General features: G+C 39.4%; 1 protein-coding gene across 7 annotated transcripts in view; it reads right to left on the bottom strand.

The window, feature by feature from the left end:
- Positions 1-19181, bottom strand: part of MYO9A (myosin IXA) — a 160740-nt gene that overhangs the window by 118875 nt on the left and 22684 nt on the right. The gene's annotated exons all lie outside the window — the stretch shown is intronic.

Raw genomic sequence — 19181 nt, 5'->3', positions numbered from 1 at the left:
GCCAGCAATGCCGGACGGACTTCCGAACAAGCTCTATCTGATTAATGCGATACGTTTATCTTTTCTTCAAAGAGAAAACGGACTAACAGGCAAGCACCCTTCTTTCTATTCTTTTTTTTACTTGGTTTAAATTGTTGCAGCAAAAAGAGATTTGTCAAATGAATCAGCTTTAAAGAACTTCTGGGTGAGCTATAACTCTTCTCTGTTATTCACAAAATTAACAGCTTATCTCTGTTTCTATTGCAAAAAGCTGTCCTGGAAGTGCATTCTAAAGATATAAACAGAAGAGGGATTTCTATTCCAAGGAACATTATATTGTCTGGGACTATTCTCTTTTTGGTCTATTTTATTTTGACGAATCTGCTTCTTCACGACGCCACTAACTGTTTTGATGCTGGGAACTAAATTTGTTTTGTATTCTTGAACATAGAGAGATAAAGCAGGCTGCTCTGTTTATACTGTGATGTCATCAAGCCTGGAATATTAACTCAATTGTTGCTGAAATAAGAAGTGGTTCTTCTTTATTTTTGTTTTGTTTTGTTTTTGTGGTTTTAAAAATGGCAATCAAGAAAGTAGCTGAGAATTTGGAAGTAATTATGTTTCAGAAAATAATGGATGAGATTGAGATAACGAAACAAACCCTGCGACAGGGCAGTAAGGAGCTGAAAATGGAACTGAGCAAAATGACGCAGGAGCTTAAAGAAATAGGGGATCCTGTGAGAGAGGAGAATGAGATCAGAGATGAGAAAAGAAAAAATAAAGGGAAGATACAAGCCCTGGAGATTGGAACAAATGTGGAATTGGAAAAAGATCTGGAGTTTATGGATATTAGAAATAAAATCTACTGTTTGGAATTTAACGTTATCTCTGAAGAAATTAATGAAGATATTAGAGATAAAGTTATCAATGGCTTGGATAATCTTCTGGACTGGAATGATGTGATGGAGCTTGATATAGAGAAAATCTATGGAATTAACTGCAGCCATGTGACAATGGAAAAACTCTCAAGAGATGAGCCAGTGCATTCTGTAAAAAAGAAGAACAGAGATATGATTTTACAACAATATTTCAGCAACTTATTCAGAATTGATGGCAAGAAAATATTTGTGATAGAGGAAATTCCCATCAGACTCTTATTATATGACTATGGCTATGACAGCAAGATTATTATGGAATACTGATAATGGAAGATTGGACACTGAAATTACTGGACTTAACAGGACTATTGAAGATGGAAGATGGAATTAATATGGATAATGGAATAATGGCTATTGAAATTATTGGACCTAACAGATTTTGATGAGATGGATTAATCGATATGTTTATTTGGACTATGGTTATGACAATAAGATTATTATTATTATTAACGAGATGGATTAATCGACATGTTTATTTGGAGAAAAATTGATAGATATATTTCTTAAAGAACTGAAACCTCTCTTTGACTTTTTGTGGAAAGAATAAAGTAATGTTTATGAGATTTGATGATTAATTAAGATAACTACTGGAGGAAAGTGATTTTATAATATAATTTAAGAGACAGGATTGTTATATATTGTAGACCTATAACTGATTTGATCTGTGACAAATGGGAAGTCAACATTTTATTTTTTTGTTTAATCATTTTTGTTTTGTTTTGTTTTTTGTCTTTGAATGTTTTATGATTTTGTTTTGTATGTTTTATGAAAATTTGAATAAAAATTATTGTAAAAAAAAAACAAATAAGGCCAACTTGTATCCAAGAGAAACACAGTGGCGAAAAATGCAAGCAACTTTCCCCAATATATGCCTCCAGCATGTTATCCAATATTCACAAAGAAACTATGACCAAAAGAAGTTTGAAGATGAAACAAAAAAGAAAACGAAATCTCCCCAAAGTTAAGCATTTCCCAGACTCTAATAATTAAGAATATCTAATACTAATTAAAATAGCAAGGGTTATGTTATATTGCAATACTTTTTGGTGCCATACTAAATTTGAAGAACAAGATGATTTTTTTTAGACCACCAAGTGTGAAGGCAGTGAGAAAATGTTCTGAAAGTATCCGTTTAATTTATTTTAATCTCTGAAGCTAAATAGATATGGCCCTGGCTACCACCTGGATAGGAGACAGAACCCCATGTGTGCAGCTCCTCGCTGCTTGAAGGAAGATTAAAATGCAAATATAAGTACAAGTAAAGCACACATGGTAGCAAATTTTTGCTTTCCACTTTGCTTTGGGACTGCATTTATTTTATTTTATTTATATTCCGCCCTTCCTCCCAGCAGGAAACAACATTTTAAAATATCCTTTTAGGTAACAGAGAATTCTGTCATCTGTTATTCAACTCCCTCTCTTTCAAAAGTATAGTAAGAGAACACATTTTAGTTTCCCAATGTTAATGAGCTATAGCTGTATCACATAACTGATTGTATCTGAAGAGAGAGAGAAAGCATGCCCCCCCCAACTCATTTATTCTTCAAGAAGTTTTGGATAAAAGTGACCAATATGATTTAATATTTCATTTGGTAATTGCTAACTAAGCAGAAAGAGCAGGATGAAATCCTTCCTTAATTATAACAAACTTAAATATCTGCATATATTTATTTACTATCATAGCAGAAAAGGGCTCCAAGTTATTAGAAACCGGAGATATTTTTCAAACCCAGACTGACATATATGTCCTCAGTATTAATTTCTGCATGAGTATTCCTGCATTGAGCAGGGGGTTAGATTCAATGGGCCTATAGACCCCTTCCAACTCTACTATTCTGCGATTCTATGATTTTATGAATTTAGATCAAATTCTCAGTGCTACAGATCAACAACTGGGAGCCCCCTTAGCCAATTCCTAGGGGATCTTGTCTGGATTGCCAAGAGCCAACCATACAATCCCTCTCCAGAAGCAAACATTTTAGGGTAGAGAAGGCATCACCTGTTTTATCAATGCTGAGAAGGAATAAGAGGAAACTAGTGGCAGGCCACATTCATGGAATATTAATTTCTTATCAAACTTGTTACCTTCTCAAAAATATTATTTATTTATTAATAGTAGTTTGTACTGGTTAATAAACATGATTCCCTAAGGAGTTTAAATTAGATATTAAAACCAAAATACTTAAAACAGAAGTTACTACCTATAGCAATAAAAACGAAACACTGTGGTAAGCTTTATGTTCCAGTGAAAATCTGCAAATACCCCAAATCTTGTCGTCAGTCAAGGTTCTGCACTGTCAGGCAAACACCAAGTTCAATTTTAAATGGGCCAAGCCATTTCTTGTGGTTCCTCCAATACAGAATATCATTCAAATTCCTGTCCTGGTGACACAAGAAAGCCAGCTCTATTCTGATTATTTATGCATCAATTCTCTTGAATGCAATTATTTTCTTACAGTTCAGTGTAAGGACTATCAATGTATAGGCCAGCCTTTCCCAACCGGTGTGCCTCCAGATGTTGTTGGACCACAACTCCCATCAGCCTCAGCCAGCTGGCTGAGGCTGATGGGAGTTGTGGTCCAACAACATCTGGAGGCACACTGGTTGGGAAAGGCTGGTATAGGCGATTCATCCTCAGGCACAAAGCTAGAGTTTTGGTATCAAATGATTGTCTTGTTTGCTAAACACACACACAATACCCACAAAAAAGCATGCCAAAGAACAAACTTAACAAGAAGGTCTTACCCTCTGCAGGTACTCAGGATGCATGCAGGAGATCAGGAATGCTGCTATTATACTTAACATGTAATAACAAATGGAAATATTTCTTGAAAGCCATTTCCCATGAAGAATTATTATATAGATACCTACGCTTGCCAGCTGACTGCCAGGAAGCGTTACATTTAACCTTCACAATGCATCTGAGGGGAAGACTGCATACATTAACATGGCACTCCCTGGAGTCCTCAATATAAAATGATTATGATGTGAGGGGATATTTTTTAAACAACATTTGAGCTGTCACAAGCTAAAGAAATTACTTCCTGCGGCTTTCCCTTCATGAAGCAGCCCAGTCACCAGCTCTTAGCACAGAACGGAAGGCAACATTCTCAGAGTATGGTAGTTTCCAATAGATGGGACGCAGTTATTAATTATTCCCATTCACAGGAGAATATGTGTTTGAGAATGGTGAATGAAATCATGCTGGGGAGTTATGACTAAGTTACCAAGGTGCAAGAAAAAAATATATTTTTGGCAAATCTGTTCCGCAGTTTCTTTAGTGTTACATTTCATAGGTTCAGTACAGACGTGGAGAGAGGTTTTTTGTGGTTGTTGAACCACTTTTTCAAGCTGCTTCTTGAGTTTAGATTTTAAGGTGCCTGTTAAGATATTGCAACCTTTTCAAGGTTAGGATATTTTGAATGACAACTATTTAAGAATTGTGAAGTCAATAAGCAACAGGGGACTATATAGTTTGTGGGTAATGCAGTAGTATGACAGATAGGCTGGCTGTGTGGTGCTTTAGATTCAGGTTGTATTTATATCGAAGATAAATGACAGTGCAACGTTTAGAACAATTGAGGTTTCAAAGATTTCAGGGTTAAGCATGTTTGTCTGTTCTCTTTCTTTGAGAAAAAATTCAAACATATTTCTTTAAAAATATGATATTTACAACCACCTGAGTTACGGGTATGCGTTTTAAGGATTTTTTGGAATTAACCTTTTATGATATGATTGGATTCTTGTCACATTTTTAAGAATTATTGTCTGTTGTTTTTCCCCATAGCTTCTGAAGGAGCATTCCACTTTGAAACACATAGTGCTACAATAAAAAAGTCTTGTACCAGTGAGCACTGGTGCTTATTCTCCTCCTTGTTTTGTTTCAGAATACAGTGTAAGATCTCTCTTTCAAGGTGGCATGTGCAGCTTCACAAGGATTGCATTTCTTGATTTTTGATGATACAATAAAGATTTATATATGGTGACTGATTGCCAGCTACACAAGGCCTTCTGCCAGGCAGGCTGCTGTGGGCTTCACAGCTATGCCCCGTCACCAGCCTCAATATAGCAGGTGCCCTGGTGTACTGGCATTGCTACTTTGCATGACGGTGCTCCTCCAAAGCAACTTGACCCTTGCTAACCTCCATGACATTTTCTTTCCTGAGCAAGAGATTACTTGGGCAGTTGCTTGAATGCTGCTTCCTCCTGTTCCTATTTTCCATCCTTGCTGTTACTTGCCTCCCTGCGGATGGCCCAATCCATCCTCTGTCTGCATCCTTCTCTTTATTCCTCCTGCCTTCACTTGAAGGTGGATTATTTGATTATCCATTCCCATTCCATCCAGATGGTGTTTATCTCCATGCTCCAAGTAGACCTTGGCTAGCTCCCTTAAGCAACTTCTCAACTGACCCCCGCACACATTCACACACCAATCCTGCCCTCAATCTTCCTGCAACTACTGATAATTCAGAAAAAAATGGGAAATGCTGCCTGAACTCATCAATACATATATGTATAAAGATATATACATATATCTATATGTTGTGAACTGCAATTCCCTTCATTCCTGATAACTAGCCACACAGGATGGATAGGAATGATAGGAACTGTAATTCACAATATCTGGAGGGCATCATGTTGGCTATCCCTGTGAGGGATCAGCAACTGGAGACAACTAAGCTAATGTGACTCCAAGAGAAGTACCCCCCCCAATTTGGCAACCAGTAAAAGGATGAAGGGAGAGTGATAGTTGTGGCAATGGAACTTAGCCATCAGGCCAGTTTGGGAAGTGGGAGCCTTTGCTCACCAAACTTAACTCCTTTCCCAATGTGGCCCTTCAGCAAAACTAGTCACTGACAAGGCTAAACATGCTAATACAGTAGGGCCCCACTCATACGGCGGGTTACGTTCCAGACCCCCGCCGAAAAGAGAAACCTGCCAAAAAGTGGAACTCTGTCAGCAAAATGGCACCCAATGCCCGAAAAAACACTGTAAAAGCGGAACAAGCACTGTATGAGTGGGGCCTTACTCTAATTGAAAGCCGCCGTATTAGCGCAACGCTGAAAAGCGGGGCCCTACTGTAACGGCATTCAGTGGCTTTGATGCTTTTTATAAAAAAACAATGATCCCTAACAAGAAAGGATTTCAATGGAGAATATTACACAGGTGAAGAAAACAGTAACTCAGCATATTTTAATCAATGCTGGAAAGGTTTGCCCCCTCTCACACATGCCTGAGGATAGGATAGTTTTAGTGAGGCTGACATGGTGCCAGCCTGTCTGCTGTCCTTCCCACATCACCACATGATGTTATTACATTGGCAGGACTTAGTCATCAAGTGGACATGGCTACATAAAATCATATGCACTCTCCTGCCTAGTGGCTGCAGCCCCCACCGATGATGTAATAGCACTTGGGACAGGATCCCAAATAACTGACTACTGGTGGCACCATGGTATATTTCAAGAGTCTGGTCAGGAACTAGAGTCAGACTCGGAAAAACAATTTGCTACCTCATGAGTAACAAGAGGCCAGTTTGTTTGAATCATAATACATCTTCAGCATAAACATCTTGCCCTTTCCTTAAAAACTCTTCCTCTAGGCATGGCCCTGCTCACCGGTATCTCTGCCCTCATATCCTGTTACATCCCTGTCTGTGACTTTCACTCCTATATATCTCCCACCGTCAACCAACTGAAGATAGATCTGCTCCCAAAGACTGCATGTTCTCTTGCTGCCCCCTGTCCCTGGAAACCCCCCCCATGTGATTCCACTTCTCTCCCCCTGAAAACCAATCTTTATCATGAAAACAAAAGAAAATCTAACTGATATTTGTTCACATTCATCTCTTGTTAACCACTCTCTACCACTCTTCCCCCCTCCCCATCTTCTGTTGTAATCCTGTCTTTAACATTACAATATCCTTGGGGCAGAATAATCCTTAAATGTAGAAAAAAATGATGAATATTTAAAGTTATGCATCCTTACTATAAAATTAGCTGACAATACACTCTTAAGAAAAAATGTCATTATATGCACTTAGATTATTATCCTCTTTAGAAAGCTTAAAATAGTTTTGAAAGCATCAGTGAAACAAGATACTTGAAAGCTACACTGTACTTTTAAAATAATCAATACATCTGGACTAGAGATTTGGAATTTCCAATTCATTGTGAAAATGTTGTAAACTGATTCAAGATGGAAGGTTTTGCCTGTTCAAAATTAAGCCAAGCTAAGCATCCTTAACGGACTGGGTCTTACTAAATAACCAGAGTGTTTACAGCAGCTTCTTCCGCTTGATGCAAAAACCCAAATATTCCATTTCTGGTCATAGATAAAAGCACATAGTCTGTATTGTATTATAAAGAACTGCATTAAGTACAGAGGGACTTGATATACTTACTAAAATAAAATATCTTGTTTGTTCAGATCAGTCAAAGAACAGCAGCACCATTATGATTCTATCAGTGAACACTGTAGTGACTCCCCCCCTCCAAAAATAAAAACCTCCCAACTCCGAAGTAGCAAGTGAGATGAAAGGGCAGGCTTTTCACATAAGCAAACTGCTCTCACAACCTGGAAAGACTATCCATACTGCAATACAACATTTCCCATGGGTTATTAAATTAAACAGAAAGATTGATGCCTGCATCATCCTAAGAATTAGCAATCGCAGGAACAACTGACCAGACCCATGTTTCATATGTCCTCTCACTGACCAAGGCAGAATGCTATCGTCACATACTCATCTACAAATGGATATTAAAACCAAAAACAGTAAAATAAATTTTCATGGGCAAGTTGCATGAAAAGACAGAACTGCATAAGAGGTTAATATTCAGGCTACCTTCTGAAGGCTGCCTGAATATCTCCTGCCAGCGCAACACAACCCAGGTCCTAGAAAGTCAACGCCCAATCTCTACCATTCATTTCAGTAGTGCACTGTTGTATCAGTCTTCAAGAATGAGGTCAATGCATGCTTGTAGATTAGCAATATAGAGCTAAGGGCTACCCGAGGTTGCTGATAAACTACAGCATGGTCAGAAACAATTCAGCCCTGTGAAGTGAAACCAGACTAAGGCGAAAAGACTGAAAAGGCAACTGTAGGAACATACAACATCCTAAATGCAGCCTGACAGGAATAGCAACACCCAATCAGTCCGTTCAGCCTGACAGGCAATATTCCATCAATCATCCCCTGGACAGGGACACATACACTTGGCATGCATACAGATCTGCCTATAGTACATGCATGGTGCTACACCTATAGTGCACACCTCAAATTTGAGAATCAGTAGAAAGGATCTCACTTTTAACAGAATAAACTCTTTGAGGTAATGGACTATAAAACAAAGAATTATTTATGGGAAGCTTCTGAACTGGACCAACCGTCCAAGCAGCTGCAGGGGAAGCAGCAGGGCCAGCATTATCCAGCTCACAGCTCCCACTGTCTCTAGCCCCTTCCTTACTTGCTGAGGTGTTAACTACTGTTCCTTTACGTTAAGACTACCCATAGTTTGTCCAGGTTTGGATGACACAACAAGCTGTGATTAATCTAAAATGAAAGCAAAGTCCTTCTTGCATCTGTGCTGGATGAGGGGCAGGGGAGAGTGTGCAAGCCCAAGACTCATTATCGTAATGCTAAGCAAGGCCAATCTCTCTGCTTCCCAATTATAACAACTTTATAAATTAAGCTACTGATAGTTTATTCCATATATCCCCATATTTGAATGACCTTCACCAGTAAAACTAAAAGAAAGCGAGTGAGCTTTCAGCTGCAGTTCCCCTGAAAACATTTTCCAGCTTTCATTGGCAATATCAGGTCCAAGTAACAATTGAGCTGCAGCGGCCCATCTTTCTGCAAAATGCATGACTTCAGCTTTGACATTTCAGGAACACCAGGTTGAAAACCCTACAGATATTGACATTTGCATTTTAGTGAGGGAAAGAGCCTAGCTACAAGAACCTGCATTTTTGTCTGCTTTCATTGCAAGTGGAACAAGGAGATGAGCCAATTGTTTCATGAAACCTTGTCAGGACAATTAATACTACCCAAAGCATTATACTCCATTCAAGAATAATACTCCTGCCAAAACACACACAGTAGCTCAAACATGAAGCTGACAATGCACTGCCATCCCCTCCAGAAGTGTTTGGTACATTTTTGCATAACCAAAAGCTTAAAATAAGAAAGGACAAAAATGGAAAGCAGCACTGGGAAAGGGCCATAGTTCAGTGGTAAAGCAGAAGGTCCCAGTTTCAAATACAGTCATCTCCAGTTAAAGTAGGGGTAGCCAAGGCATTTACGATGCTTCTCTACATCTGTACTACTTAAGCATCCTTGATATTTGCTTGGTTCACAGTACAAGAGGCAACTCTCCTGCCCTTCTTTTCAAAAACAAGGTATAAGAGAGATTCCAGATGAGTTGAAGGAGCTCCACTGTGGAAGGACTCTATATCACACATACCAAAAACAAAGTGAAGACTTTTTTGACAAAGCAGAAAGAGTGAAATATCAAAATTTTAAAAGTCCAAACCTTGAGACCTAGAGATGTCAAGGCCAGGAAAAAAATCAGAAAATATTGGGGGGCAAACAGTGGTGTGGTTTTTTTCCCTTCATTTTTCCCAGTTTTTCCCCCTGGACCTTCATATTTCTATTGAGACCAGTCAGCTAATGAACAGCTAAAGTTTAGAGGGACCCTCAGAATCAAGGAACAGATTTTTCTCTATATTTACCTCAGCTTTAAAGAGCAGCTGTTTTCATTTCTTCCACCCCAAAATGGTAGAGAGTACTTATTATTACACTGATGTTAACTGAAACTAAGCCACATGTTCTGCATATTGACAAGCCTGCATTTATTCCACTTCCTTAAACTCAAAAGTAGAACATTAAAAGTGAAAATACTTCCCAGCCTGTGGGGTTCCAGTTTACTCAGGGCAACACAAGATATACACCAAACAAAAAGAGAAAAAACGAAATATAGCCAAAGTGTCTCACCACAGCTTTGCAACTGAAGCCATATCTAAGTTCTTGGAAAACCAACAAGGTTTGATTTTATGGCTTCCTAGTACTATTAAACAGAAATATATAAAACCGTTAATAATCAGGAAACCAAAATGAATTTTGGCAAATAATCTACAAATAATCGTACTTGCTCTCTAAGTCTTTGAAGACAATAGTGGTTAGTAGGGCAACTCATTAGATTTTTCAGCACCAACATTTTCATGGTTATAGAAGGCAGCTAGCCCTTAAACTAAAGCTTGGGACTCCTTTGCTTAAGAAGTTTCTTTTTGGACAAGACACAAAACCAAACTAGCATTGTGAGAATGTGGACTGTGCACATGTGGGCTGCGCTGCATTTGCCTGAGTGCCTCTCCAGTTATAATTTGCCGTCACTACTTCAGCTTAAAAGTTGTCCCAAGCAGCTTGAACAATGCCACTGTAAATATGTTTGAACAGCAAGCTGTGTTTGCAAGGAAGCAATATGTTGCTTTGTCAAAATATGCAGAGAAGGGCCATAGCTCAGTGGTAGAGCATCTGCCTTGTGTGCAGAAGGTCCCGGGTTCAATCCCTTGCATCTCCAAGCAGGTTTGGGAGGGAACCTGTCTGAAATACTGAAGAGTTGCTCCAGTCAGTGTAGACAGTACTGAGCTAGATGAACTAAAGGTCTGACTCAGTATAAGGCCGCTTCCTATGTTCCTGTGTGACATTGCAGTCACATTTGTAAAGTGCTTCTCATACATTATATCTCAGCCATCCTCACAACAGTCCTGTAAGGTTGGACCAGAATGACTCCTATTTGTTGATGGGGAGCTGCAGGAATACTGGCTTGCCTAAGGCCATGCTAATGAGTTTAGGACTGGGGTTATATAGCTGAACCTGGGATTTGCCAACTCCTATTCTGAGTCACTACAGTATCTCACCCAGTTGCTTTATCATGGACACAACTCAAGCCAGACATAAATATGATGTTACCAAGTCAGACCATTGGTCCATCTCACAAAGAGGATACACTTCTTGTGGATTAAAGAGAGAAATGCTTGAATTTTCAAAGCACTTCTCATAAGACACCCAGCACATGGCTTTCAAGAATAATAGATGCATAGTATCATATGGTTTTGCTTGCTTTTTAAAAAGTGAGTAGTTGGGATTTTTCTATGCCACATTTATTCAAACCATCACTGATTGATTATACTACTGTGCGCATTATTATGCATTTGGGTCTTAAAATGGATTGTTTCATTCTAAAGTACTAGGATTAACAAAACAACTTGGCTGGCATTATTGCTTCCAAGGACTCCCCCACCCCCCAGTCTATGACTTAAGTGGAAGTTGAAGGCATTCCTTTCATTGAATTTGGATCATCAATACTTAGACTACAATGGGACAATCTTTCAATATATTCATAATATTTCTCATACAACATCAAGACTTGTATACCACTGCCTTAGAAATTCAACTTCCCATGTCATAGGTAGAAACTACAAGTGCAGCCTTAACAAAAACATTGAAGCTAAGAAACAAACAAATGTTAGAATTGCAAATAATTTTTCACCATTTAATCGTAACAGTCATTTTTGTAATAAAGTGGAGCTGAGTTACACTCTGCCTGCCAAGTACATTGAGGTTACAAGACACTTGGAAACATGATGGGATGCGACATTCCTGAAAATGAAGTTACTACGATCAGCTTGAGTGCAGTGGTGTTTAAGAATTTGGCAAACTATGTGTGTGCCTGAATAACATTTGGAGTTTACGAAGATTTATAGGTTCTTTGGCTTCCCTCCTGCTTGACTTCATTATTCTGAGGATGACGATGCTGACTACTATTTGAAGCATTTTTCAAAATTTTAGTGTTACGTTCAAAGCTCTCCTGAGGGCTTTGAAACGGGAGTGGGAAACCTCAAGCCTAGGGGCAAAAGGCAATCATCCAGGCCTCTCTATATTGCCCTCGGGACTCTTCCTAGGGCCACACCTCCTCCTCCTCAGCCCTGTTATGCACCCTTCTTAAGTGTTTTTATACCTGGGTGGAATGTGTCCTTGAACTATGCTTGCCTGGATAGGGGAAGGAGAGAGGTAGATAGGGGTGTGTGTGTGTAACTTTGTGTGTGCACACATGCTTATGTATATTGCACACACATACCTCTGATTTTTTGTGTGGCTGAAATGTAGACTACTATACTGTAAGTCACATCCATTGCCTCATCCACTTTTTGCCTCTGGCCCCACATGCCACTGACATGTGACCCTAAGGCTGAAACAGGTTCCCTACCTCTGCTTTAAAAGAAAGGTAATTTTGATTATTTAATACCCTTTTTACAGCTATTCTGTATCTGAAGGCTGATCAATACAGCCAAACTGGCATGATGAGTGTGCTTAAAAGGTCCTATACCTTGCATGCATAAGGGCCCAGGTTCAGTATCTGGCTACTGGCGATCCCTGCAAGTTGTAAGTGCTCCCTGACACCTTGGAGAGCTGCTGCCAGTTGGAACAGACAGATCATTGGTCTTCAGCTGGTGGGCCAGGATCCAATACCTTGATCTAAGGTGGGTCGCAACAGCAGCATACCCCCATACAAACAGATAGGGATAAAATTAAGAAATGGGTCTCCAAATGCATGTTTGGGTTAAAGGTGGGTCCCAAGTGTGAAATGGCTGAAGACTACTAGGCTAGACGAACAGAAAGGCTCAATTCACCATACCGTGGAAGGGACGGAGCATCTCAAAGCATTGTTCACCAGACTGCTCCCACCACCTACATTAATACACCTATTTTTCCATTCTCTGTTCTTCCACTAACAACCATTGATCTGAGACACTGACTCTAAAAATAAAGTGATAGAGACACCAGCATTTTCACTTCATGATTGACATTTCCTCTATCCTTGCATTTTTAAAGGAAAGTTAGCCTTAAAAAAACCACTTTGTTTCATTCTTCAACAAATGAATAAAGAGTAGGTATCCAGAAACTAAGAAACCATTGCTCAGCAACACAAGATATAACTCCTGGATATGTTATCTTTTTCTTCCTGTTACAGACATGAATCAACAAGGCAGTTTGTATCATATCTCTAAACATCTGGACTCCAGGACATCTCCAGTTTAGTCACAGGTAAAAAAGAATGGAAAGAAAGGTGGGTTGAAAAGAAAACATTTGGAAATAAAAGGAAGGGACAGACAAAAAACAGGATGAGAACAAATAAATACTCATTTTATACTAACAAGATATCACAAGGGCATAATGCTTCGATCAAGTCTAAGATACAAGTCACAACTTTTGAAATGTGGCCACTAGGCAGAAGACATTATCTCAGATGGCTCCCAATTTCTGGAACATTTTCTGCAGGCATATTTGTTCAACTAGTTGCAGCTTAATTGCTCCTATTTTTAGAGTAGTTTTATTCTGCTGCTTTTCTTCATTGTAATATCTTGTTCCAGTTTCATTGTGGATTTCACTGAAATTTGGGTTTATTGTTTTGACACTGTAAGCCACCTTGGGAACTAACCACTTACTAAACCTATTGGACAGACATAATGCAGAGGATTCAGCTATGATGCAAATGTCCTGATCACAGAAGTGCTCTTGTTGGCTGTGTCTGTCAGGAGAACAAAAGGAAATCAATGAAGTATTACCAACACCAGTGTTATTTATTTATTTATTTATTTATTTAATTACATTTTTAGACCGCCCTATAGCAATTATAAGCTCCCAGGGCGGTGTACAGCATAATAAAACAGATTAAAATACAAGCGGATGCAAATACAATACAGTACACAATAAAACATAATTAAAAATTTCCAAATTTAGATTCATTTTTAAAATTTTTTACAATGCCTGGGCAAATAGGTAGGTCTTTACCTGGCGCCGGAAAGATAACAGAGAAGGCACCAGGCATATCTCGTCAGGGAGGGGTTCCATAGTTCGGGGGCCACCACTGAGAAGGCCCTAGCTCTAGTTGTCGTTCTCCGTGCCTCCTTATGCGTTGGGACACGGAGAAGGGCCTTCGACGTCGAGCGCAGCGACCGGGTAGGTACATAGCAGGAGAGGTGTTCCGCCAGGTATTGCGGTCCGATGCCGTTAAGGGCTTTATAGGTAAGAACCAACACTTTGAATCTGGCCCGGAAACATATTGGTAGCCAGTGCAGCTACCAATGGTCTTAGCATAAACACCCAACATTATGATGCATTTATTTAGATGCTATACCTGACCTTTCAATCAAACAATTCTCAAGGCAGTTTTACAAGCAGTTTTGGTTTTTCTTCTAATATAAAAAAATGTGCACATCCATATGCATGCACAGTATACACATACCCCTTAGCCCTTTTAGCATTATCCAAAATGTGCTTCCCTTCAATTCTGCAGTCCAAGGGTAACTGGTAGTTTGAGCAGAGTCTGGCAGGCTACAGAAACCAACTTTCTGCAGAGATTCCTTTTCTAGCCAAAGGATGGGGCCAGGATGGTATTCCCCTTGCTATTTAAATGTATTATCCTTATTTGCAATTACTAGTACACTGGGACACTCCAGAATTTACCACCAGAACCAACTTTGTTCAACATTGTATTTTAATGTTTGTATAATTGGTTTTCATACTTGTAAACTGGTTAAGCACCTATTTTAGCATCAAGCAGTATATTCAACAAGAACAAGAAGAACCAGGTAAAAATAATAATCGCTCATCTTTTTAACTTCTGCTGCTTATCCTTCTGGAACATAGAAGGTGGCAAAAGTGAAGAGTAAATGAATACCACCACCCAAAAAAATGTAGTGGCTCAATCTATAACTAAGACAAAATTAGCTCAATTTTTCCCCTAGACACAATATGTGTGGTGGTGGTGAGGGTCAAATGCTGGCAGGTTTAGCCTATTGTTTTTTAAAATTATATTCACTCTATTTCACTGGCAGTATTAGAAATGTTAAGCAGCACTTGACACAGCAGGCAGCTGCCGGAGGGAGAAGCACAGAACAAGCCATCCATTCAGTGGGCAGCCTGTTCTGTCACAGTCCACTAGTAATGGGTCAGTCACAGGGCAGATGCTACCTCTCAGCCTCAGACACTTGGCTTCTTGGTGATTTGTCAGTTTCAGAAGAGAGCTCTGAAGATTTTCTGGTAAGATGGGCATTCAAAACTCCAGTACATATCAAAATACCAAGGTGTTGTTTTTTTCATTTTATAAATCTGAAAGAATACAACAGTTCATGCATATCAGATTGCCAACCACAAGGATATTTAAGATCCCGCCCCCCAGAAGGCTTGCCTAGCACCTGTACTGTTTTTTATTCAGCGTTAGGCAAATATTTTTATTCTCTCAGGCTTTTAAAATGGTTTTAGTTGCTTTATTATTGCTTCATGACTGAACTGTATTTTATGTTATGTTTGATTGCTTTTATAAGTATAAATTGTAAACTGTCCTGGAAACGTCAGTTGAGCAATAGTATAAAAACTCGGTAGTTAAAATAAAAGGGCATCAACACCATTAAATACATATTTTTGTGCTCAAGGATTTTTCAAAAATTAATTATCAAGTAAGTTTCCTCTTTACAAATATAACAAGAGTGAAGGGAAATTAAGACTGCTAACATTTGATGTTAGCAAGTTTAATTGTTTCCAGGCAGACCAACAACACACAAGATACACGTACTTCTATTCTCTAGAGAAGAAAGAGGTTTAAATCTCTTGAAATTGATACTGAGGTTAAATATCAGATCTTTCTAAACTATAACGGCAATTCAGTGAGGCTGTGGTATCCCTTCATTGGACGTTAAACACTGTATAGCATGCTACAACTGTGGAAGTGCTTTAATGATATGAGTTGTATTTATCAAATATGATTCAAGAGGCAACCTCTTAGGTGCTCTAGTGACAGACATCCACCAATCTACTTGCCAACGCACCAAGGGCAAGTGGCCCTGGCTGTCTGGCAAGAACTCCGAGAAAGCTCTGACAGGCTCTCACTTGAGAGAAGGAAAGAAACACCATGAGTTTATCCAACTGTTTTTTTATCTCAGCCATCCCTTTATGCAAGCGAGCAAAAGATTTCCTCAAGAAAAAGAAACTTCTCGCTTGCTTTTGCTGAAGTTTGAAGAACAGGAGAAACAGTAGCAGGCTCCTTCAATTTCTTCCTTTTTTATACCGAAGCACAAATGTGCCTCTCCTCTAATCACATGCCAGAGGACTGGTGTGTGTGTATGAGTAGGTAGTGAGAACAAAGAGACTAGCTTGTAAGCTAGGGCACATTTATGGACTCCTATCTTGTGCCAGTGATGAGGGCCATTGTGGTGTAGTGGTTAGAGTGTTGGACTATGACCTGGGAGACCAGGGTTTGAATCCCGACACAGCCATGAAGCTCATGGGGTGACCTTGGGCCACTCAGTGCCATGAAGCTCACGGGGTGACCTTGAGCCAGTTACTGCATCTCAGCCTCAGAGGAAGGCAATGGTAAATCACCTGTGAATACTGCTTACCATGAAAACCCTATTCATAGGGTTGCCATAAGACGGGATTGACTTGAAGGCAGTCAATTTCCATTTTCATCTTGTGCTTTCCTCTGGGAAGAAGCTATCTATGTACTGAAGAAAGCAAGAAGGCAGAACCAGCATCTTGCAAGAGTCCATCTCATAACTGTCACATACCTCCCTCTCATGAGGTTTCAAGGACTTATATGTTTGCACGTCTCCGTGTTTTCCAATAAAGTAATCAGTCTGTAATATCTGATGCAGAACAAGAATAATAGAAAGGCAAGCAGAAGTTAATTCTAGGCAGGCAGCCCAAGCAGCGACAGTAAGTGCAATAGGAGAAAGATAGAAGAGAACAGACACAGGTAACAGGCCTAATGGAAAGGATGATGGAAAGGTTTGCAGGCGCAGAGGCAAAGCAGGAACGCACAGGGGTGTGTAAAAAGGAGAATCTATGAACTGCAGCATATTAGAAGATGCTTTTGTGCAGCAACAAACAGGAAGGGGAAGTTTATATATAGATAGGAAAAGGTAGTGACCAATCACAGTGTGAAGAGGTGGAACAAGATGAAGAGTTGGCAAAGCTACTTGGGCCCCAGGAGGCCTACTTTTTTCCAAATGGATATTGCAGATCAAGACCAGGGCTCCAAACCTGTGGCATATAGCAGTTGTTTTCAGTAAGCCTATGGCCAGCAAGCCCAACAATAGCAGGATATATTTCAAGCTATTTTCTACTTTGTCAGTTTTTAAAAGTGGTCCAGTAGTTTAAATTTGTATGTTATGCTACATTAATCTCTTAAAGAGGCAGTACAACAATTGTTTAATGAAACTATTGACTGAAATATAGAATGGACTAAATTACAGAAGTACAGATTTTCAGTAGTATTCTTTTTTGTCTCTCTTTTAACCTAGGATCCAACTTTAATCCCACTAGCTCAACTTTTCAAAGAAGGTTAGCCAGCATATATTAGAGGCTACAGACATTTTTACCTGTAGTACAAAAGTTACTTCCCCTTATTACTGTGCAAGCACCAACTTTAATGTTGCATTAAGTAACATTAAACAATTTGCAGTAGGGAGGCTTATTTGGACTGTGCTCCCCAATTCATCTAGTTTCCCTTTTCCACACATACATCCTAAACTAGCAAATGAAGTGGTAAAATTGACTTGAATGGATAGCAGAAGTGTCTTGTCTTATCAATTTCACTTTAAAGGAAACCTAAATTAAGTGCAGCCCTAGTGGCCTACACTCAGGGTCCATCTAAGCCCACCATCCTGCTGCTACAGCAGCCAAAAAGATGTGCCTGGGAAGTCCACAAGGAAGAATGCAATAGCCCTCCAATTACAGTAGGCCCCCGCTTTCCGGTGTTTCGCTAATGCGGTGGTTTTGAATTGTATCCATGTTCCATACGTTCAGCGCTTGTTCCCTTTTTGCAGCAATTTTGCGATTTTGTGGCATGACGCGAATTGATGGCGCCCAACACCCTGAGCACGTCATCAGAGCTTGGAAACGTTCCTTTTTTAAACTACAGTAGGGCTGGTGGGAGTCTACTTTGACCTTCCCTTAATTGCCATTTTATCTAAATTAATTAACCCCAAATATTTTCATTTTTCCTATATAGAGAAGTTGCACGTCTCCTCCCGCCATCCCACCCCGAAAAGTCAAAGGATTTCCACACAATTCCAGGTAGTGAGGGGGAAGGAAGTGTTTCACACACTTTAGATAATAGCCAATAGATGCCCACAATGACCATGGAAAAGAACAGACCTACTGAGGCAGTGCAGGCCATGTTGCTGGGCTGGGGAGGGGAGAAGGGAAGCTGTTTTATCTTTTTTGGAGTACTACAAAATAATGTTTTGCAATATCGCCATCATAAACATAGTATTCAGAGCAAGGAAATTGTTGCTTAGTGGAAGGTTTTCTTATAGTTGACAGAAAAGGAATTCCCTACCTCTTTCCGCTGAACCAGTCTGAGGCAGTACAAGGCAACCAAGTAGAGATCAAAAGGAAATTAAATATATAATGCAGAATTTAAATGCAATTTCAAATTTCCCAGCTGAATTCAAAATTGTATGACTTCAAACTGGAACTGTGTATGTTCTCCTTTTCTTTTTCATCCAACATCTGCCTGCATTATGTTTACATCCCACACATATTCCCCATATTCCTGGGGCAAGGAAGCACACATGGGAGATGTATAATATGCCTTATTACAAACAGAGCAGCCTGCACATTTTTATATTTTTCATGCAATATGGTCTTTAACTTCCAAACTGTTTGTATGAATAGCCCCTGGTGTTAATGTCAAATAACTGTTTGGATGACATTGGCACTAAAAATGATGCTGCTGGCAGTAGACTGATTAACATGTAATGCTAATCCAAACCATGGCTAAATTTTGCATGAACGAGTGGGTACTCATAGTAAAAATTACATCCACTTTGCTCCTCCCTTGGTTTTGCTGCTGTACGCTACCTGAAGCTAATCTATTGTTTGGCTTAGTGTTACATGTGAACCCAGGCTCTTTTTTTCTTCTATACTGGAATGATAGTTTGCAGATTTAGATACATATACCCAGTAATTCTTTTGAGCTTGGAGTTTGTATTTTATTTCTTGATTCACATTTCTTTACATTTGATGCCTGTGTGCCTTTAGACTTAATTACAATTTAAAAATAAAACACCACACACATTTTAGCCTCTCTGGATTTTATGTTCAATTTAAATTGTGAGTTTTGGGACAAGGGGCATCTCTAAGACTCAAAACATTCTGGTCCTTGTTCTTTTCCCCACCTGCACCTGGCTGAT

This window comes from Rhineura floridana, chromosome 14 (assembly GCF_030035675.1).
Source record: "Rhineura floridana isolate rRhiFlo1 chromosome 14, rRhiFlo1.hap2, whole genome shotgun sequence".
Classification (NCBI taxonomy): Eukaryota; Metazoa; Chordata; class Lepidosauria; order Squamata; family Rhineuridae; genus Rhineura; species Rhineura floridana.
Note: the sequence above shows the minus strand (reverse complement) of the source record. Positions and strands in the feature narration are given on the sequence as shown.